At 42.6% G+C, this 23,422-nt stretch overlaps 1 protein-coding gene across 4 annotated transcripts in view; it reads left to right on the top strand.

The window, feature by feature from the left end:
* slc8a2b (solute carrier family 8 member 2b) overlaps positions 1-23,422 on the top strand; it is a 132,078-nt gene that overhangs the window by 21,231 nt on the left and 87,425 nt on the right. The window contains exon 1 of one of the 4 annotated variants that reach the window (XM_035621759.2): positions 20,358-20,436. The exons of the other annotated variants lie outside the window; for them this stretch is intronic. The gene's annotated coding sequence lies outside the window, so the exon portion shown is untranslated. Of the gene's footprint in view, positions 1-20,357; positions 20,437-23,422 lie in introns of those variants that run through there. 4 annotated transcript variants of the gene reach the window in all.

Genomic DNA, 23,422 nt, shown 5'->3' with positions numbered 1-23,422 from the left:
GTGCACAGTCCATTCCTGAATATCTACAGATGCTGTATGAAGTCTTAAAGACAAACAGACCCAGCCTTCACCAGTTAGCAACAACGGGGAAGAATGTGATTTATTAAATACTTGAGATAACTGGAGATTTTGCATATCTTTCCAAAGTATAGCATGATTTTATTTTTTTTTAAGTACTGACAGCAGTGTGCAGCGACACACAAACCGACAACGGTTTAATTTAGGTCTGTTAACAAGTGCAGGTGAAGGTTATTTTAACCTGCAACAGTGACGTTCAGCATCGGGAAAAAATGTAATCGTCCATTGCAAGGTTTCACATTGTCATACACCATTTCAGTAGACATCGCTCCACCCCACTTGGGGATCCTTCAGGGTACAAGGGTGGCATCAGTCTATCACAGCCTGTGGAGTGATGGCTGTGATAGACATTAGAACAGTAATTGGGTTGGCAGTGAGGTCGATGGAGCTTGCAGCTGTAAAATGACTTCAGATAGTTTTCTCTCCGCTCTCCCGCTGTGTCAGTGTTCTTATGAAGGTCTCTTCTAAAGGTGCAGTGTTGCACACAATTAACTCGCCCTTCAGTGTGTATTCTGAAATAAAAATGGGGTAAAACAATAACTGCTGTTGTGTAACCTGATTCCCACTGTTTCTCTGCGCTGTATTGAAGCTTTTTTCTCTTCTTCTTTTTTTTTTTATCCCGACACCAGTGTGATATTGTCTCGCTCCAGTCGCTGTTGGTTGGGGGCGTGTGAGGCAGAATTGTTCATCAGCTCTGTGTTTAACGATGCGAGCAGCCTGTTTGATAATTATCATGTGGTTAAGTTCAAATCGATTGGCTCAGCTAGTAATGGAATAGTAACACAATGCAATGTAAAATTACTCTCTGACTTTTTGACTAATTGAGTGTGGTTTTAATATTATTGCTATAACAGTATTAAACCATATTAATTTGTCTCAGCTTCCTACATCAAAGGGGCAGTAAGTGATTTTAATCCAATACACTTATTAATAAAATTCTGCGAATGTTTCCTCACGGTCCACTAGCTGTTGGTTCTGTGTGGAGTCCTGGCTCAGTGTTATGTGGTGCGGTCCCACACAACACTGAGCCAGGGCTGCGCCGAAAAAACTGTGCGCAGTTCGAAACATCACTCCCCGACACCTTAAGAGACGTGTAAGCGACACTTGCCACAAAGTGGCCCCACGTGAAAGTGTTTAAAAGTGAAATGTTGTTCAAACTACACTTCTATGTAACCTGCATCTAATCTGAGATTAAAACTTTACTGATCCCCTAACAGGAAATTTAAGGTTTGTACCAGAAAGCAGGGATAAATAGGGAATAGGGAATAAAAAAATACACAAGAAGAGCAAGAGCAATTCAAGTTTAGGGCAAGAATAAATACACAGAATCCAGGAGTAGTGTTGTAAACTGATAACATAGGACTATCTCAGTTTGGTGACAAATCTGTAATGGGGCTTTCATCCACTTTTAACACAATCTCTTCTCTCTAAAACACAAAAGATAAGATACTGGTAGCGTAGTGCTGGCTTACCTTAAACAGGTGGACCGTATTAGAGCATATATCTTTTGCTGCCAACAGACATCTTTCAAAGTTTATTTCAACTCCAGGAAAGAATCACACTCGGAACAACTTGAATAAAATTACAAGGCAATGACACATTTTGGGAAAATACAACTTTTCATTTCTCGATAATCAAAGGGCACCATAACGGTACAACGGTAACCTTTCCATGCACCTGAAGTCCAAACCAGCAGCAGCGGGAGCAGTAAACGAAACTGTCCATCACCTGCCATGTAAAGGTCACTGCCAGACACACTGAGAAATGAAAACTCCTGCCCCCTGCCAACCTTTTAATACAAACTCACTTTTTCTCTCTTTCTGAACCTCTTTTTTTTTTTTTAAACTGCTGCCTAATAAAATCATTAATCATCAATAATATCTGACCATCCGTGTTAGGGATTACGGCGGTCTTGTACTGTATATAGCTATCAGGGAAGAGTATGTGTGGTAACCAGGACGTGTGTCTGTGTGTGCGCGTGTGCAACAGACCCAAATGGTCCAGTGGCCCTCAGCTAGACGCTGTTAGTCAGCGGGCGAGAGACATAGAGAGAGACAGACGAGACAGAGAGAGAGACGGATGCAGAGAAGGTGCCAGGTGGTCGGGACAGATTTAGATAGTGGTGTGCAATCGGCCCCAATTATGGACATCTGCATTGTTCCTTGGATTCATTAGACTGAGTCATTTTCATGTCCCACCCGAGTCTGCCTGTTGAACCATGAAACTTGACATGTTGCGGTTTCCACTGAATTCTTTTTGGTTTACACTATGAGCTCCTAGCTGTCCATCAGTGCGTGAACGTGCCTCTGGTCTGCTCCTCCCCTCACACAGCTGATAGATTGATTCCTGCTTTAGGTGAGACGGTGAGCACGATACAGATGCCGGCTCAGACTACAACTTTTTTTCTGATGTTTCAGTAACTCCGTTAAAAGTAACTGTTTGCTCAACTTTTATTAGCTCCAACTCAACACGATCCACAGTCGCCACTGTTGGAAGTTCACACGCGGTGGCATAGAAACCCCACTACCAGCTAGTGTGATTGCAGAGCGATGCAGACACCCCACTGTACGGCAGCGTAGACCCTGACGAAGGCTCTGTGTCGATCCTGCACAGAGGTAGAGACCAGGCTTAATGAGGCAGGGAGAGGGAGGGCTGGGGGGAGTAGCGTGGTTTGCCTTTGAGTCTCATGCTTGCACTACTTTGATCACGTGGACCCCATATCGAATATAATGCACAGCGTTATCTGAAAATGTCATACTTAAAATAATAATGGAAAAACAAACTGCTGCTGTGGAGCACAGGCTTCACCATCAAAGGTTCAGAGAGGAAAACAATACAACATGGATGCAAAGAAAGAAAGAAACAACACTTGATTCTTCTGTTAAAAAAAAGCCGCTGTTCATTTGTCAATACGGCACAATAACAAATGTGAAGTTCAAACCTCTGAAAATCGGACGTGTTTCTCAAATTACAGATGTTGGCCCGAGTAATAAACAAAGGTTGTTACTGTTTTGAACTCACCTCATTTAAAAGGTCTGTTTAAGCTTAGAGGAAGGTGAACCTCTACGGTGGGTCAGTGGTTCTAATAAATGTGCGCAGGGTGTTGTAGACAGGCACTCTGTCTCCAGCAGTGTTTATTTTTTCATTTCACTTTTCAAACAGTAGGCAGTAAAGTAGGCAGTAACCTGATTTTGTGATCTTGAGGTGAATCCAGGTGGAAGAGGTCGGGCGGAGGTGCAGCGCCTACTCACCTCATCTGAGGACTGCTGCTTCCTCACGTGTGTGTGTGCGTGTGTGTGCGTGCGTGCGTGCGTGTGTGTGTGTGTGTGCGCGTGTGCGTGTGCGTGTGCGCGTGCGCGTGTGTGTGTGTGGACCTACAGGAATACTGAGTTTCTTGTGCGTTTTTCTGTGTTTGAGTCTGTGTCCTCCGGTTGTTACGCAACATCTGTCTCTCTATCCGGTCCTCTCAGTCTCTCACTTGTTTTCTCTGCTTCTCGTTCAGCCGGTCATGCACAACTCTAAAGGCTTTGTTTTAGAGCACTGCAGCCTGACACCGAATGGCACTCATAGCCCCCCCCCCCCCCTCTCAGTGTGCACACATTTAAACTGGCAGCCTTACATACAAACTCCCTGAAACATTTGAAAATTATTTATATTAATAACATTGATAATACACAAGCTTCAACTGACAACAAAGGAGGATTGGGGCTTAAATATTGTCTGTGCCAGAGGAAACAACACGCACACAAGCACCCCACATTTGGAGAAGTAAATATAATGTTGTCTTGGCCCAGAATCACTGCCCAGACGTTGATCCACACACTTCACTGTCAGGGGTTTTCTACTTTCATTTTCTACTGTCTGAAGAAAATTGCTCATAATCAAATCCCCAACGAAAGTTATTGTCTCTGTGGATTGTCAAGAAAAAAGACACTAAGCTGCTATTGACTTTTTCTAATGTCATGTTTGCATGCATCGATCATCTCAAATTAAATTCCATTCGCTTTAATTGTATTGGGATGGTCATGTTCAACGTCTAGAAGGCTGACCTCCAAATTTGAAATTTGAAAAGCTCAACTTTTTGAGCAGCAGTGTGAGCACCAGCCAATCAAGTTGCACTGAAACATACTTACGTTCATTCTAATACAGGTCCCGTCTGACATCAAATGTCAGAATGATTCTGGAGAGAGGAGGCAGAGGCAGCTGGGGAATCGGGTATGTGGCCATCTAGTGGTGGTAGTTTATTCCCCGTTTAGGCCTACTTTCCTTTAGCATTGCATGGACAGCTAGCATGGCTCGTTAGCGGAATGTTGTGGGTCCCGAGTGGGAAACGGTGATTGGTGGTGGTTGTTATGGCGATCTCGCCAGGCCCGTCCCACCGTCATTGTGTGTGTTTGTGTGGAGTTCATGTACACATGCATCATGGTACCGGTGCAAAGTTGAGAGTAAGCGAAAGAGAAACTTTGACAGGATGTGGACGAGTTGAAGTCTGATGGAGGCTCCTCTCACCACAGCTTCAGCTTCACCTCCATGATTGATAGCCTGGGGAGAAGCGACTCAGCCAGAGCTCATTGGAGCCATTATTTCTAACTTCATTTCCTTCATTGGCAATATATCCATGGATTGGGACTCGGGATACAAATGCTCTTTTCTCCCGTGGCTCTGTCACGTGGATTCTCAGCCTGGAGTTCCCGAGTAGAACCACAAAGCAGCTGCACTGGAGCCTCTGGATCCTAAACAAGGCCGAAGTTCTTTTCATCACAGACTTTCTTATCATCCATGTGCTGCTCGTTCTCCCCAAACAGACCACTTGAGTGGTATTGTAGTCATTTAATGTACTATAAGTACAAATAAGTGGCAGTGCAGGTTTACCATGCGTCGTTTATGAACAACGTTAGCTGTTGTATTTCCTCACATCAGACGTTTCCACTTCAGTCATTCCACACATGTAGGCTACTATTAACAGGAGCATATATATATTAAAAAAGGACAAATAGCTTGACACAGTAATTGACAAGAACCTGAAATTCGATGCAAATACTGATAAAATTTGTAAGACGGGACAGCAACATTTGTGCTTCCTTAGGAAGTTAAATGTTTTTAATGTTGATAGGGGGATGATGTAATTGTTTTACGTCTTATCTAATCTATTCTGACATTTACCACGATTGCTAGATTAGGGAACCTGATGATTACAGACAAAAAAATAATTTGAGCCATATTGTGAAGGTGGCTGGCAAGGTGATTGGTGTCCCACAGACCCCTTTGTGGGCTATCTCCGACCGGCAGGTCCTGAACAGAGCCATGTCTATATTCTAGAAATTCTCCCTTCAAGTCACAGATTCAGAGTATACCGGGCCAAGTGCAATAAGAGTAAAAAAAAATTGTCCCATGTGCAATGACTCTGCTATATTTGCACATGTAATTTTAGTATTTTAGAAATAGTTTTTTTAGTTTTTGTTTGTGCTCTGTGTTGTATGTACAGGAAATATTTTTATGTGCTCTTGTATTCCTTTTCCTGTAATTGTGTGGCGCCCTGTGCAAACATCTCCCGAGGCGTGCCCCCCATCCGCCAGGGGGCGTGTAGTGAATTTGCTGGGGTAGAGTGAAATGAGTTGGTCACCAGAGCGCGAAAAAAAAAAAAATCCAGACAATTTTCCCATTTGGGATGAATAAAGAACTGAGCTGAGAGCAGGTAATTGGTGTAATGCCTTCTGAAAAAGAGACGTCCTGGTGTAAATTCCAGTTTCCATTTCTCAATCAATTATGTTCTCTTACATAGCTTTAGGTGCTTGTTACTCACATTAACAGTTTGTTTTCAGTACCTCCACACACAGGGGTTAAGAAGATGAGGCTGTGCTCCTCCATCAGACTTCTGGATGTTCAGCCAATCAGAAGAAAGTGGGTTTTTAAGGAGGCCTGAGCTTATACTTTGTGATTCAGTCAGTGACTCCGCTGATGGGCTGCACAGCAGGCAGTTTGAGATAAGTGAGGACGTTTTTTGAACTGTGAAACGAGCAAAGCTGCTTTAGTGGAGTCCCAGAATGAAAATACAGTGCTGAGATTGAGCATTATAGATCTCCTTTAAAGGACAAGACTCCTGTTACTTGTCTTTTTATTATCTTCTTGTCAAATGAAAAGACCAAATGAAACAAAGTACTGTCTGTGTTGCCACTGCCTGATGCAGTTGGTCTGTGCGTTAAAGCTCCATCATCCAAATGAGGAGTAAATTAGACCAACTAGCTGAACATAACAAGCCCACTGTGATTTATTCCTTCCAGTACGTCTAACTACCAAAGCAGTGTAAACACACAACTTGGACCCTGAGCACGTTCAGTATCATCTGCCACATGTGGGGCTTCGCTGCAGAGAAACATACCATCATACTCAAATTCAAAATCTATAGAATAACAAACCAAAATTATTTTTTTTTAAATTGACCTTATTCAAGAGAATTAATTCCAAAGGAATTCACTCAATGCAATTATATGTAGAGTGAGAAACAATAATTTGCCATTTGTAAATCTACATGGGTTATTACCTTTAATTGAAATCTGCCTTTCCATTTGAATATTTTTCATTTAGGGGTAGGGGGGGATTTTACACCTGACATCATTTATTATTTGTTCATCGTTATAAATTACTGTAAGATTTCCTTCCCCCAGGGGATTTTGTGTTTACACTCTTGCTGTAATGACTTTTCGAAATAGTCGGGGGCCACTGCGCAGGTCGTTCTGCTGAAAGGTTTTATGTCTGCTGTCTCCACTCACAACTCTTGTTGTTGTTGCTGTTGTCCACTCTGATCCTCTTCCCGGTCAACAACCGTACACTAAGTGTTGGTTTCTGTTCATTTACACACAGAAAAAAATGCGTCGTCACTCAAAGGATTATCAATTATTGTCCATAACAGTTTCCTCGCAACAGTATGACGCTCTCATGTCTCTATTCTTTTTTGAACATTTGACGTCTGGCTTACTCATAGGCAAGACCTGCCACCTTGAAACCTGGGACCCAATCTAAAACAAGTGACCTTTACACGAAGAAGAAATGTTCAGGTTGTCTCCTGATAACCATTCATCCATCATCTATACCACTCTATCCTTTATGTGTGGCGGGGGGGCTGGAGCCAATTCCGCCTGTCATTGGGCGAGAGGAGGGGTTCACCCTGGAGATGTCGTCGACGTATCGCAGGGCAACATACAGAGACAAACAACCATTCACTCTCACGTTCACGGCAAGTGAAACCCACGCATACATGGGGAGAACATGCAAACTCCACACAAGAAGGCACAGAAGAGACTGAATTACGTCTTACAATTATCTGCTTAATTAACTTCTGTTCAGATTTGCATAATCCTTTTCTACGAAGCATGGAAAAGCTACAGCGCGTTCTCATTAATATGCACAATAACCACGGCCTTTATGCTGGGTCAACACGACGAATCCACTTCTGAGTGGCTCTGGTAATGGAGCCGCTCCGTTTTATAACGGAGAGCGACGCGGAGAGGTGAAAGGCGGGTGGCTCCAGAAGTTAAACAAGGTGTTGAACAGGAACAGAGCAGGTGAGGACGGACGACCAGCGGTAGAAACAGATATCCGATTACACAAGATACTGGAGACTTAACAATTTAGGGACTAAATGTTTCTGAACTCTCAACATGGATTAGTGAGTCATCACGCAGATTAAGTTAAACCCAACCCATTATTTCCCTTTTGTATATTTTGTATTTGATCTTGAGGGATAATCTGTGTGAGTTTTTTTTTTCTCTGTTATGAAATCTTGCTAAGTGAGTTTTCATTCTTCCCAGAAATCACCTGTCTATCAGCATTGAAGGTGATCTTTGTCGTTCCAAATTTCTAAATTGTAATGATAAAAACATTTTTTAAATTAATTTTAGCTTAAATTCAAGCTCAGTCCCTGTATTTATCAACCATCCGAGAATCTCTCCTACAAAATGCACTTATGGTCCTTAATGGAATTGTTTGACCCATTTGGCCTATATGTATTATACTGTAAATTTGTCAACTTTGGTTCAGTTTAGATTGATATTCTATCCCAGTTGATAGATACAGGTCTTGATCTAGATAAGACAACAATATTGTACCACAGCACATTTCAGAATAGCTCCACTGGTAAAAGGTTTTTATTTTATCAAGTAGCTTGACACACATTAAGATCCACATTTGAAGCCCGTCTGCTCGTCCTGTCGCCGTCTTCTCTGCTTCTGTGCTCATCAGTGACACTCTTCACTCGTATCTGCCAGACTGTGCATTTTCACAGCTCCGCTGTTTCATGTGTGTTGTTTCATGTCGCACCACAATAAGCTTTTGATCAGCACCTCAGCAGGAGATTTGTGTCTAAATGGGTTTGACCTCATGTTATTAACCTTCTTTTCCAAAGGTTTTAGGCTCTTGTAGAGCAAATACATCACAGGTACACAACATCTACACACTTGACAAGTAATTCCACCACTGGTTTACCAGGAGACGTACTGCAGCGCAAATTGAATTTCTGGAATAGGGTAATAAGTTGGGGTCTAAAGATGATTTTGATGGATTTTTATTAAATTTAATCAAAAAGGTATCAGATTCCCTCATGGTAGATTCACACTGTAATTTTAACACGGCAGTCAATCATGAAGCAGAATGTTGTCTTTATAAAATTCGTATATACATACAAAACTACAAATGGAAGTCACCACGAACATAGGGCTGTAGTGGTTGGTATGACGACCATGATCAGATTCAGCAGCATAAATCTGCACTGTCCGGTCAAAAACCGACAGAAAACAGTCACCAAACTGTACAGTTAGAGACCCAATTATCTGTGAATGTCGCCTCCAACGTGTCCGCCAGAGGCTTTGTTATTGCATTTCCTCATTTGCCAAACAAGTCAAACCCAGAAGTTGTTTCACAGTGTGTTATTATGTTGTGAGGCCCACGAATGCATCATAGATATTGTGTCTTTATGGCTGCATCAAACGCTGTCCGGCATTTATGACTGTCCAGCTGCACAATATACATCCATAACTCATGATCCGAACCTGAACCATGGTCTGAAGGATGATGGTGTTTTCTCTTCACTCTGCCGTCTGTCGATGAGCTGTGGCCATGAATTTTTCAATCCTTCAGCATTCCTATGACAGTTAGTTTGATCATGCACATACATTATTTGCAGGGGCTGTAGGCAATTCTTGAATAGTGGATGGAATTTAACAAAATGATAATAAAAACAAGAACTTTTCATATACAATGTGAAGCTACAATTCATCCCAAAACAGACATTTTCCAATCAAGTTGAAATGCCGTCTGACAAATAGGGTCCCTGTTTTTTATTTTTTGTGCCATGACAATAGCTTTACATAAACTACAGAGCTTCACATGGCTCATAGGTTCCGTCCTAATACTCACACTTGCAGTCTCAAGCACTCAAGTGAGTGTTCATGTGCCACCAGGTTGTAGGAACGTGTCTGTACTAAATATGTCAACACATACTGTAGTGCACGTAACCCACACTAGATGCACATTTCTCCTAACAGTGCAAAATTCGCCAGTCGTCTGTGCCGCATCAGTTCCCAGTTATTGATGTTAATGCGCCTATTAGCTGGTTTTAGGAACAACGTGAAGCGACACAGTGCTGAAGTTCCTGTAACAGTGACTGGAAATACGTGACAGGAGTATAGGACTCTTCACTGCGCCTCACGTCATACCACAAGTGTCCGCACTGAGACACTGGGAGCTACACTCCCCCGTAGACACACAAGACCAACTCCGAGAAGTGATGAAACTGGGTGAAGCGATGTCCTCTTGGTTGAAGATGTGAAGGGACCATCAACAATATCAGCATGGGCCCATGAGACATAGCGCTTGTTTGATCGTACTAAAGTACGTTGTTTTCTTAGGGACAGGTCAAATGTGTCTTTATCCTCTTCTCCCCATAACTAAAGTGTTCATGTCTTCTTGGCAACTGTAAGCACTAAACGCTTTGCCGTGTTTTCTTTGAGCCCTTGAGTTTTGTTGTAAGAGCCAGAGAAAGCAGTGAGCTTAGTGAAAAATCTACTGGTGTTAATCCCGTCATTAGCCTGATTTACTGTAATGATGCTTCCTTCCCAGAAGGAGGATGACCTGTGGCTCATGTTGTAGGGTCTCATTAAATTAATGATGGCTGTTTTTGTCTGTGTGAGCAGGACCGTCCTAGTGAGGCTGTACTAATTGTGACCTTCTGGGTGATTTGTGTGTGTGCGGTTTTGCGTGTCAGAAGTTCTTTGTAATCTGCTGTGCAATTCAAGTAAATGGCCCCTGTTGGCTCATTTCTTCCACTATCATATCATATCATATGCATATCTGTCTATTTTAGTGGTGATGCCTCTTAAGTGACATATGGTTCATTGTTCATTATTCAGCGCCTGAGCTCTTGAGATCTAGTTTTTCCTTCACACTTTTCCTTAATCCTCTGCACCCTGTCAGCACGATCAGGTCCCTGCTACTCAGGGGCATAACTCAGGCACATAATGAGAACTGTTGCTCCGAATTTTGCCGCTAAATGTCAAGAAATATGTTTTATAATAAGGCAAAAAAGACGCTTAGTATGATACAGGGGACACTTCCATCAGCTTTTGAAATGCAGGTTTTCCGCCGTTCCAGCTGTCATATCTATTGCTCAGAATTATGAAACTGTTCTTGCTGTGTCCCTGCTTCTGTGTGAACTTTTCTCACACTGGACAAAGACTGAACAAGACAGACACTGCTAATCTTAACACACAGGTCTCTTTTGTAAACTTGGGTGCTAGTGCTGGTGTAAACAGACAGACCCTTGACCATACTGGGATGGTGGAATGATAACATCACGCTGGTTTCCTGCATAAGACGCAATGGATATCACTCTCTTCTGCAGTTTTAGAAATGTGAATAGATGTTGTGTGACCTCTCTTCTCCACAATTCCGTTGCCCTGTGACTCACGGTTGCTCATTTTAATAATGTTATTTAGTGTTTTTAAACTTTGGGCCTCCACATAACCCAAATGCTGTAGCCTAACAGGGGGCTTGTGCAGAGCCCTCTGGAAAAATACTCTTCAGTTTATCATTCTTGTTGTGGGATTTTTTTTTTCATAATAATTCATCATCCAATTCTGGTTCATCATCCAGCTGTTTATAGTGAGAACTAAACAAGTGTTAAACTCGTAGGTTCATTTAGATACAAATAGTTTGTCTATTTATCATAAAAAGCCATATGGTTATTTCACAGTCTAACCTAGAAAACATACAGCACCACTGTCCCTCTGGCATATTGGCTGTAACCTTCTAGTTATTTCTATTCACAATTAAATAATTAACAACTTAATGAAATCAGATATTTTGTTATTGCACTTTAAGGTGTTGAAGCGATTACTATTCCGTTGTAGAGGTACATTTGTGTTTGTCCGGGGGCTGATGGATGACAGACGTGAACCGAAAATTGTAAAGTTAACGTTCGATTAAACTGTCATGAGGTTAGTGAAATCAGTAGTCGAGGTGGCTGCAGCTCATTATTAAAAAGAAAGAAAAAAAAAAACTCCCTCTTACCCAGATATGCACACACAGTCACTGGTCTTTCTGCCAGCAAATTGCCCGAGCCCATAGAGGTATGAAACTCAAGGCCTTAATATTAAGATGTTACAATATTTAGTAGGATTTGTAATAAATGTCTCTGTGTTTGGGTAGGTCGCAGGCAGGCGTGGAGATGAATGAACTGAAATGGAAAAGAATCAGCCGGTAGTGCAGATTATGAAATTGCGTCAGTGATGCCCTCCAGGTGCACGCTGTCCTTCAAAAAATGCCATCATTTTGGAAGCACATTGCAGCTCAACTTGTTGATGTCTTACCCTGAATGAAAACAACCATTGCCAGATACTGTGCAGACTGCAGCTGCTGTTGTGGCCAAATTGTTAACTGTTAATTCTCCCTTAGATTGAAAGTGCAGCTAATGGAATTGGATACGAACCCTTTTCTTCCTCTCTATCCACTTACTGCCAAGGTCTTCCAATACAACTTAATGTTTGCCTCCCAATTCATCTGTCAGTCTGTCGGCACTCATTCATCACTCCGTCCGCCTGCTGTCCAGTGATTATTTGGTTTAAGTGCAGATTTGGACCTGGTTCTCTGGGCCCGGCAGAAAAAGTTGAACTGTCAACATTTTTATTTTTATTTTCTGAGCATCAGAGCCAGTGGGCTGCTGTTGAGCGTGAGCAGGCTTCATAGCTTAATTTCGACATGGGCTAGGTGCCAATGAGATAGGGGCATTTCGTTTAGTGAAGGGGGGAATACGCTGAAAATGAGATCAATTAAGCGGACATTTAACTGCTGCTGTTTCAGCTGTCAGCTGATGTGATGGATGAAGAGCTGGTGGGCAGAGACCGAGGGATGGTGGGATGAGAAGGCTTAGTTTCTTTACTCCTCGCAGCTTGGAGTCAGAGGTGTGAGACGAGATAAGACTGTGACAGGACTCCTTGCTGTTGCAGGAGTCAGACCTGTGACCTGACAGGCAACGGGCAATTTCCGTGAATACTTACTCCACTTGTTCTCCACTTTTCATTCCATTCATGCGCCCATCCATCCGTTCAGGCCTCGGCCATTTTGCATTTATTCCTTCTCGCCTGGCCACTGCCAAGTCGGTTGGCCCAGCTCTTTTTTTATCAGCAGCGGACCATCTGTGAGGCCTTGACTGTGGACAGAGAGAGAGAGCAAAGTAATGGGAATGACAGGAGGCATGAATGTATTAAGAGAACTGCAGTGTTCCAAGATGATGACCCATTTTGTTCCAATCAAAGTTTGTATGTTCACTGAAAGAGCTCTTTAGAAACTCTAAATAGCCCGTTTGGTGTCCTTTTCCATCTCAAATTTGTCAAGCAAATCGTTTCAGCACAGTGTGAGGACATACTCCAAACTCAAGTCTTTCTGTTGCTCCATGTTTTCGTAGCTTTATTACAGGGACTGCTGTGGCTTCTTATAAAACGGTATATGCTGCACATTAAAATATAAATTATACATTAGTCAGTCTTCTGTGTCTGCAACTTGTTCAAAATGCCACGGTCTGAGTTTCCCCTGGTCTTACGTCACCGCTGTGCTTTCTTTTTGTCGTAGGTGTCCATTGTGGCAGTTGACTTAAACATCTTACTCTTTGTTAAAAAGAGTTGCAGTATTTGCTCAACCTTTAACCTTTACACCCCTGTTCTCACCCAGGTGTGAGTGTGTGTGTCATGTGATCCAAATCGTGACTGGTCAGGGGTTGGCATCACGCCGTTCCTGTAGTGGAACACTGTTTCTGAGCCAACAGTTAAACACATTTGCATCATTTTCATGCAAATGTGGAAGGAATCACATGTGAGTACAGAAAATGAAAAATCAAAAACAAAGACATTGTTGTTTCTGAGACACAGAAGTTTGTGCTTATGAAATGTTTACACAGAGAGGACATTTTGGAAAAGGATCTCTGAAGCTCGGCCTGAGAGACCATTGAGTTCTTTGTCAACGCTGTTACCAAGGCCCGTCTCTCCAGATTGCTCAGCTTGGCTGGACATCCAGCTCCAGGAAGTCCTGGTCGTGTAAACCTATAATGCAGCAGCATGGTTGTGTGTAGCCTTCCCCAGATCTGTGCCTCGACACAATCCTTCCTGTGAGCTCTGCAGGCAGCTCCTTCATCCTGGTTTTTGTTCTGATATGCACTGTCAGCTGTGAGACCTGGGACAATTGTGTTGTCGTCCGGATCATATCCAATCAGTTAAATTTGGGCTCCAGTCAAGGTGTAGAGACATCTCAAAGATGATCAAGAGGAATAGGAGGAGCAGCACAGTGTGTGTTTGTTTATGTCAATGTCATATTTCAGTTTTTTTTAACTGAACAGAACCGCTTTAGGAACCGCCAATGATTTGGTGGAGGGGGGGGTAGAAGTGTGCCGCTCCCTCAGCCATCAGGCAGTGAGATTAGATACTTAGCGGTGCTGCGTTCAAAGGCTCAATAAACAAGCCGCGTTAATTATTCTGCCTCTGATTGTCAAGCGGTGCAGCTGAGAGGATGTCAGCAGTTTGTATCAGTGTGGAATTTGGGAATTGAACTGGACTCGTACCTCAGAGCAGCAGCCATCTGCCTGGTCGGCGGCGTATGTTAATTTAGACAGAAAATGATCCGATTTTTTGTGATTTAATTTGGGAGCTGTCCAAGAGACAGACGAGAGCTGGCATGTGTGTGTGTGTGTGTGTGTGTGTGTGTGTGTGTGTGTGGTGACACTGATAAATCAAAAAGTGGTTGGCTTAAGCACATATTCATATCAAGAAAACACAATTTAGTGTCTTTGTGTCGGTTATCATGTTTTTTTTTATTTCTGCAGGCACATATAAACACAAGAGTATTCACTGGATATCCCTGCGCTCCTTTCTGTAGCCTCTCGTTCACTGCATGCAGGAATATGTTCACCTACTGACTCTCTGTCAAACTCAGCATTTGTCCGATTCCGTCAAAACAACAGCAGCAGTGGTGCAAGCTGCACTTGTGTCCAGTTACCTGCGATCATGATGCTGCTTTTTAAACTGCAGTGTCTGTGAGCGATGATAATCCTCTCTACCCACATGAAGTGATAAATCCAAATAATAAGTGCAGAGTCTGAAGCTCTCCATCCCGCCAGCCACGGCGAATAGGAAAGTGAAGCTGTTTTCTCTCTATGAGGTTAAAACAAGATATTATGGCTTGAACAGCTTACACACACCGTGATGTTGTCAAGCTACTCACAGTTCAAATCAGCAGAGATATCTTCTTTTATGTTTTTCAAATCTCACCTGAGATGTCATTTTGCAGATGCACCACAGATTGAAACCTGTTCAGAATAGTGTGTGGAATGAAACTGCAGCGCTGAATCCGTTTTACCCAGGTCAGAATGTGCCTTGGTGAGTTTCGTCCGTGATCACAGGACATGTTTGAATTCCTCTGTGTTTCTTATCATTCATTCATTCATTGTCTACCACTTTATCCATTTAAGGGTCGCGGGGGGTCGCTGGAGCCAATCCCAGCTAACTTTGGGCGAGAGGCGGGGTAAACCCTGGAGAGGTCGCCAGCCTATCACAGGGCCACATACAGAGACGGACAACCATTCACTCTCACATTCACACCTACGGTCAATTTAGAGTCTCCAATGAACCTAACCCCATTCTGCATGTCTTTGGACTGTGGGAGGAAGCCGGATAACCCGGAGAGAACTCACGCATACCCCCGTGTGTTTCTTATGAACAATTGAAATGTGCTGGATCTGCACTGTGTCTAATGTTTGTAGGACACTGCAGGAGTTATTTGAAATTGCTTTTTGTCATGTTTTTTTCGGAGGGTTTGTTCAAAGAAGCACTTATCCAGGTTACCATGCTGAGTCACTGCTCTCAGGTTCATTAATGGGGTGTAGGCTGCACCGCGCACGTCGTTTGTGCTGATTAGCGTTAAACACGCGTTTAAGAGCCTCGGTATCCCACTTAGCAAACTTCTTTCTTTTTTAAATGATTTTGCTTATATGCAGTCGTGTATGGTTTTCACAGAGAACAATAGTCTGCAGTGAACTCTATGAAACTTATGAGTCAGGTCAGCTCTCTTGTCTCGCCACCGTGCAATCATCCTGACGCACACTGAGCTGGACTCTGAAGGTGTTCATGTGTATTAAATCCAAAGATGGAAATAATTTGCAGGTAGAGTGGAGTTATGTAGGAGAGGCATTACACAATCTATGACTAAGATTTAGCATGAATATTTTTGAACTTTCTTCTTTTCTTTTGTAGTCGACAGGTTGTCCAGCTGACCTTCTCCCTGACTTTGTTGAGCTCCATCTCTCAGATTACAAAAAGGCCTGGCACTCTCTCAGGGCCAAATATTCAAGATGTTTTCATCCGATATATATTTGATTCCAAAACGTAAAGTCATGGCTCTCTCTCTTGGCTTTGAGCATTATTATTTGTCTGTGTTTTTATCATGATATTCAAATCCAACACCTTTAAACGCCACAACAGTGCGTACGCTGCATACTCGACCCTCTTTCCCATAACAAGCAGCCGTGCTCTGATCTGCAGCTGTTTGTTACTGATAAAACAACGGCAACCACACGTTTGTTTTGTCACAACCCCGCTTCGAGTCAGCAGCATCTTCAACTTGCATCACTAACAGAAGGGAAAACTGGAAAGGCGACTGGATGCGCATGTGACAGGATCACCATGGAGCGTGTGCTGGGTACTCCTCAATAACACTGGATAACATGTGTTGCATCATGCTACATCCTCCCCAGTTGCTGTTGCTGTGGCGATGAGCAGAGCACTCGGTCTGAGGAGGTAACACTACTGACACTGTTGCCTGCACACCAATCGTAGAGATGAAAGAAATCGATCCAGCTCCTGTTGTTCATTGCCACAACATTGTCTGGTGTAGGAGAACTTTCTTTTCCATATAGATCCCATGTATTCTTCATGTGTCTTACCCTCTGACCTAGATTGACTAACTGATGCATGATGAGCGTCTGAGAAGTCGAATATGCAGACATCAGCGCGTCACTCAATGTCCAAGGACAGGACAAGACAAGTTGTCCTGGAAGACGCCCTTGAGATGTGTCTCAAGGTGGAGACCTAAAGCTACCCCCCCGGCACCGCCCATGATGGAGACATGTAACCAACCCAGCATTAGTCTAGGAAATAGTGCCCAAACCAACAGATGTGAAGCACTGCTATTTCTGTTCTCTGTTCTCATTTGCTAATTCATGTACTTGAATGTGTTGCGAGTCCATCTGCAGATGCCGAAGGAAACTTACAAAAAGACCTTTGCTCTTTATTCAACAGAAATTGCCACCGCACTGGTGCTGTGTTGTGGCATCGGGCCGCAGTGATTCAGTTGGAATGAATCACTCGGCCGCTTTCAGCTCCACCAATCTGAAGCGTGACAGAACACAGCTGAGTCACATTAGCCCAAAGTTAAGTTGCATTTTCTAAACAGATTTTTTTCATGATGATGATTCATGAAACCCAGCAGGTCACTTTCTACCTTTTAATAGCTGCGTTGTGTAAGATTCTCTCTGTACAATTGAATTACCGGAGTGTATAGATTCAGCGGTATTTCTGTCTTTTTTAACTGAGAATTAATGAAGTAATTCATTCATATCTCACTTATCCCTTGAGAGTCTGGAGCTAATCCCAGCTGACGTTTGACCCGCAGATTCCAACCCAGAACCTTTTTGCTGTGAGGTGAACAGCACAAAACACTACCGCTGTGCCGCCCTAACTGGGAATGGGGATCATTATAGTGGCCACAATAAATTTAATCGAGTCAGAGTTTAAGTTGCACAATCCTTAACCGGCACACCATGTACAGTAGAAGGTTGTTTTAGTACGGCAACATGAAAACATTAACATTTGCTGCATCGCCAAATCATCATTCTGGTCATTTCACGACCTAACATGGCCAAAACAAAACCTGCAGGTACCTGAGCACGGAGGGGGTTTTATGGCTGTTGGCCATGGTCAACAGTTATAGTTCACATAAAAACCCACAGGCCCAAAACGTCTTACCGTTTAACAGAATGTTATTTCAATGCCATGAGTGGCAGTGGGATGTCAGCGAAGGGCTCTGCTCAACGGGCCCACAACGATGAAACTCTGAAGAACTTGTATGTGGCCGTTGGGCAGCTTCCATTTTAATATACGGGGTGCCATTTTGTGCCAGCAATAACTTTAGCTCCATTGCAAGGATCACAGCAGTTATTGTATTACTGTATAGTTCAGTGGTAAATGTACAGACAATTGTACATTACTTCCGAGTGTTATTGTTGGATCAACATGTGGCATTTCTTTCTTTTTTTATAGAGTTTGTTTTATATTCAGGCAGAACCTTAACACCTGTTCACCACACAAAGATAGAGCTGAATTCATACAGACATACCCAATCCAGAAGCAACTACTGACATCTTACCAGTATCAAAATTCATACTGTTGTGTTTGCTCATGCTGCATTGCAACTATCTAATATTTGTTCAGAGCTGCTCCAACCCCTGGGCGGATGCAGGCACTCATGCATGGGTCCAATTTATTTCCCCCCCCATTCCCAGGACAGCCGCTGTTTATCCACAGCTACCTCCATCCCAATTCTTTCTCTTGCTCAGGTGAACTTCAGCAGTACACACAGCCGCTGATGGGCACACAGCTGCAACTGCAGCAGGGGGATTGGTTTCAAGAGCATGCACATACTGTATATATGTCTGCTACACGCGAACACACACACACACACACACACACACACACACACTCTCTCTCTCTCTGCCTCTGGTCTAGTGGGACCTGCAGACAGTGCATGGGTCTTATGGAAACTGTAGCCTGCAGGCCCCTTCTGAATGTACATGTATGGAAAACAACAGGTTAGTTATTCATCACTTAGCTCATTTCCAAAATGAGACATGATGTATTTATCCTTTTTTAACAAATGAGGGAGTTTAAACATTGTTAAGTAAAGCTAATGTTGCTCCGACAGGGAGCAGACGAAGCCTGGTGTGTTTATAGGGCGTTGGAGGTTTAAAAATATGTAGTAACATATTATTGTAGCTGTCTACTATTGCCTTTGAAATATTCAAATAATCACATTCAGCTGTCGTAATCATACAGTACAATACAGTAGTACTCTGTATACTATGCTCTTTGAGATTAGATGATGGAAGATTGAATGAATGCAAGATGAATCTGCTGAGGAAGGAGTGTTTCTTGACAGATTGTGTGTGTGTGTGTGCGTGCGTGTGTGCGCGCATGCGCGTTTGTGTGTGTGCTGTGACCTGTAAGTGGGAGGGTGAGGTCTGCATGGAGGGACAACATACTGATGAACACGCCACATGCTGGGAGACCACCTGGACTATAGAAACCTACCTTGACCGCACACACGCACGAGTTTACTTGGGCAAATAATGAAAGTAACTTTAGGAAAGGGAAGACGATTTGCTTAGTAGTGCACCTGCTACAGTTTCAAACAGTTTGCGTTTGCTTCTCACTATGTTGATTATTGTCAAACTTTCATTTTCTTTAAGGTAGTTTATAACCAAACAAACAAATTGACGTATGAAATGGCTTAGTGGACGAAAGATTATGTCAATTAATAAGTCGTCTCATTGAAAAGAGGATTCATATCTTTGATAATATCAATTTTCTGCATGGTTTTTGGACCATTGGTTGGATGAAATAGGCAATTACTGCTGTAAATATACAAATACTACATCTTCATGTTTTATCTCATTCAGCAATAGTGACTGCTTAAATGAAAACCTTTCAGATCTTTAACATGATAGTTGTATGAAGGATTATTTTTAGTCTCCTCCTCTCTGCCTGAGCTCCTCCAGCATTTCCTCTCTTTTTTAAATGAATCGCTCTCCGTCTGTTTATTGTGTTTTCAGTCTCTCTTTTCGTCAACTTTCATTTCATTTTCTTTCCTGTCTCTTTCCTATCTCCCTGTCTCCTCACCTTGTGCTCGCTGTAATGTTACATGCCATTTCCCCAGAGAGCCTGTGTTTTGTGTCTCATTTACAAGCTGAAAGATTTATTACAGCTATTTGTTCCTTTTACCATTCCCCCTCGCTCTCCCTTTCTCTCCGTCCATCACCCCGTCTCACACGGGCCCTTTGCAATTGCGAATTCAGATTCTCCTGCCTGGCTTTGTACCTGCTTTCCTCAGCCTTGTATGTTTTTCATCCCTGCAGTATTATTTCAGTTCTCGTGATGCTTGACAGCCCCGTCATCCCTTCCGTCTCCAGCCTTTTCATCTCAGTGCTGCCATCTGCTTTGGCATGAAGGTCTAAATAATGGACACATTCACAAGGAAGCTGCTGTCGACCCAGAGTCAAGGTCAGAGAGTAAGAACTTTTATTTCATGTATTCCAATTATTATCATTAATAAAATTCAGGAAATATAAATGATCTGCCCAGAGACAGGTGAAAACTGCTGGGAGCGAGAGATGATTAAGGATGGTTATAGACCTAATCATGGAGGCTCAATAATTCAGAGGAGAATATAGATAAAGTATATGCTAATTTAGATTTTGCATTGTCAGTCATACCATGTTTTAAGAGCTCCATTTCAAAAGAAGAAGATATCTACCATATTTTTCAAAATATACTGTATTTTATTTAATATATATATATATTGTCTGAACTCATTTTATGGGCTCTTCTGAGCCTTTTCATCATCTCTTTGATTCTTTTTCCATCACTGATCAATTCTGACCTTCACTCTGGAGCTGCTTCCATCCTGCTTCCGGTGGTTTGTGGCCTCCCATGACATTCTTGTGAAGCCAACAAACGGACTCTCCAAATATCGACCCCTGAGGCACCCAGCGTATGTTCCGTACACAATATTAATCTCTCACTTTGTAAAGAGGCGTACTCACTCTTGACTGACAGCCTGACGCAGCCACATGTGCGGCTCCGCGAAGCAGCTGAAGACAAATTCTACCTCTGAATCGATAAACGTCCAAAAAGGTCATTAGGCTCCACCTTACTGTAATGCAAAATGGATGTAATTATACGGTGACAGCAACTGATATGATGGGAAACAGGGTCCAAGTATGCATATAGGTGGGATGAGATAATATGACCTGGTGCTTTTTTTTGTAATGCATGTTGATCAATTTCAGGGTGTGGTTACCAGTTTCAGTTTAAGGTCATGTTTACTTTACTTTTGTTTATTCTATCATAATAATATCAAATTCATGTGAACCAGCCTTTTCCTTGCTCTTTGATTTTAAATTACAATTGGGAGGGGCAGGGGGTAGCACGCAGAGAGCATTACTTGAATCAATGCTAACCCACCCATTAGTAATTTACAATGCATGATATTGCTAATAGGCATGCACGCCCTCCTCAGGTCCTGCCTCAGTATAATACAATCAATGTTAATTCACAGGGAAAGTCAATATGTGACCTGCGCATTTCTGCACTCCCTGGAGACACTCGATCATTGGACACATGCAGCGTACTAATACGCCGTCTGTAACACCGTGAAAGGCTAATTATGCACGTTTCCTTGTTTTGTGACAAGAGGCAACAACAGCAGAGGAAAGCTTGTCTTGCTTAATATTCAGTTGTTAGAGCAAATGAACGGATTAAGTTTATTTATTTTTCACTGTTCCAGTTGGTATTAAAAAATGATAGTCATCTGTTATAAGTGTCTCCAGTAGTATATGAAAGAGTCCTGCTGAACCAGTAGTACGGCAGCCTCAGCTCAGTGTTGACATTATACAGAAATAATTCAATTGAATATATAAATTCAGAAACGGACGCAGACAGACAGAGAGAGACGATAAATGAAAGACAGAAAAGAGAGAAAGACAAATGAGGACATAATTAGTTATATAAAGCAGCATATTGTGGAGGCACCTCCAGTGTTGGGCGTGTTGCCTCTGTCAACATATTAGAGTCAGGATGTTCCTGTGCAGGGTGTTAAATGTACCCGACTGTGTGATGTCTGCTACCATCATGAAACATTTACTTTTCATGTGATAAATCTCTGTGTTCCGTCTCCTCTCACACCACAGCACATTTGTCCTCTAATATCACACATCACAGTGATATTTTTTTCCGACTGTCATTGACATTGAGTGGTGAAGGGTAGTAATAGATTACCTGTAGTGTAATTAATTAACTATAATCACCCCAGATTACTTAAAAAAAAAAGTGTAATTGGATGATTATGGTATTCAAAAACTGTTTCTTAAAACAATTCGTCTGGACTTTTGTAATCAGTGACCACTGCCCTCAGCCCGGCCGACCCGGAGCCACCGCCAAATCTTGCAGGGTTTGGTTTATCCAAGTGTTTACCTGAAATCTGCGATATTTTTATTTAATATTTACAATAGACTCGTAATAGTGTTGTTCTCCAAAGATTGTTTTAACATTTCATCTCGGCTACATCACCCCTGTATTGGACCTGGGCGCCTGTCCCCCAGATGGTCAAGGACGTTGGAACCAGATGCAAGGCTTTGGTGTTGTGTTTCCCACTGAATCCAGCCAGAGTGTTTTAGTCTTAAGTTGACTGTCTGCTCGAATCATTTTAGAGCTGACTGATCATCACCATTTGCGTTTACCAAGGAGGTTTACCAAGCTACATTAGCCAGCTACCATCCATTACGTGTGGTTGGCCCTGCCCTGCGTCACTCAAAACAGTCGGCCAATCAGAAGAGAGGCTCAGAGCCTGCTCTTGTTAAGTAAACCTGCATGGAGAGGTCTGTGCCTAAAACCGATAATACATTTCCTAATGGATCAAAAAAAAGTGTAAAATATGGGCCCTTTAAACTCAACACTCAATCTCTATACTCACCCTTTTCTTTGCTGTCACACTTGGTGCACAAACCTCCCTGTCTCCAGTGTTTTTGGGGACACCAGACATCAGAGAGAATCCGTGACAGCAGCGTCTGAGCTGACTGGGTTTATTTAGAGCAGCCAGCAGAAAGAACCCCCCCCCAGCACAGCTCGTATTCAGTTTATACCCCGCCTGTGTGCCTGTCCTGGCTGCCAGCTAATGATGCAGGAGGCAGATATCCGTACTAGATTTCACTTTTCTCCAAAACTACCTCTCATGTTTTCAACGCAGAAACTGGGAATGCCTAACAGGCAGTTTCAATACGATGTGTCTGATTCAGTTGAACCCTTAGTGTTATTATTTTAGAATAAATTAATCTGGGAAAACGTAGCTCCAGTAAAGTCAGTTGTTTCTGATATTAGCCTGTTGCTTGAGTTTGTCGCTGAGAAGCAAAACGTGCCTAAAAAACCCCCAAATTTTAGTCCCGTGGTTTACTTATTCTGGGTCATATCCCATATGTTTGCCCTTATTATTAGAGAATATTCTGATTTCATTTCCGAGATCTCATGTGCAAGTTGACAATCAGAGGGGGCATTAATAGCTTTTTAAAACAGACATTTTATTTAGTTTTTTGGAATTAAATTCCCTGTTTGGTCTGAATTTAGGGAGAAATAAGTGGAGAGAGAAACTGGACTTTCTGCCAATGTCTCTCAGGTGATGATCAACAACTCCACATTGAGCCTCTTCAGGCTGAGTGGGCTGATACAGCCGATGACCTCAGCCTAAAACTTGTAATTTGCACTGGTTGTGGTTGTGGATGTGGGAATTGAAATGCTCTGGTGGTCTGAGCTCATAATGGATGTGCGGCTGCTTTTAAAAAATGGACGTATAACCACTAAAACAACACAACCCTTTTGTTTAATGCTCCTTATATGGTAATGTTGAGCTTTTGCAGTCCTCTGTGGTGGAGAGCTGCTCTGATCCGGTTTTAAACGCACTCTGCACCTCTGAACAGGCAGTCAGG

The sequence above is a fragment of the Scophthalmus maximus genome, chromosome 11 (assembly GCF_022379125.1).
Source record: "Scophthalmus maximus strain ysfricsl-2021 chromosome 11, ASM2237912v1, whole genome shotgun sequence".
Lineage (NCBI taxonomy): Eukaryota > Metazoa > Chordata > Actinopteri > Pleuronectiformes > Scophthalmidae > Scophthalmus > Scophthalmus maximus.
This window is presented reverse-complemented; position numbering and strand designations above follow the sequence as displayed.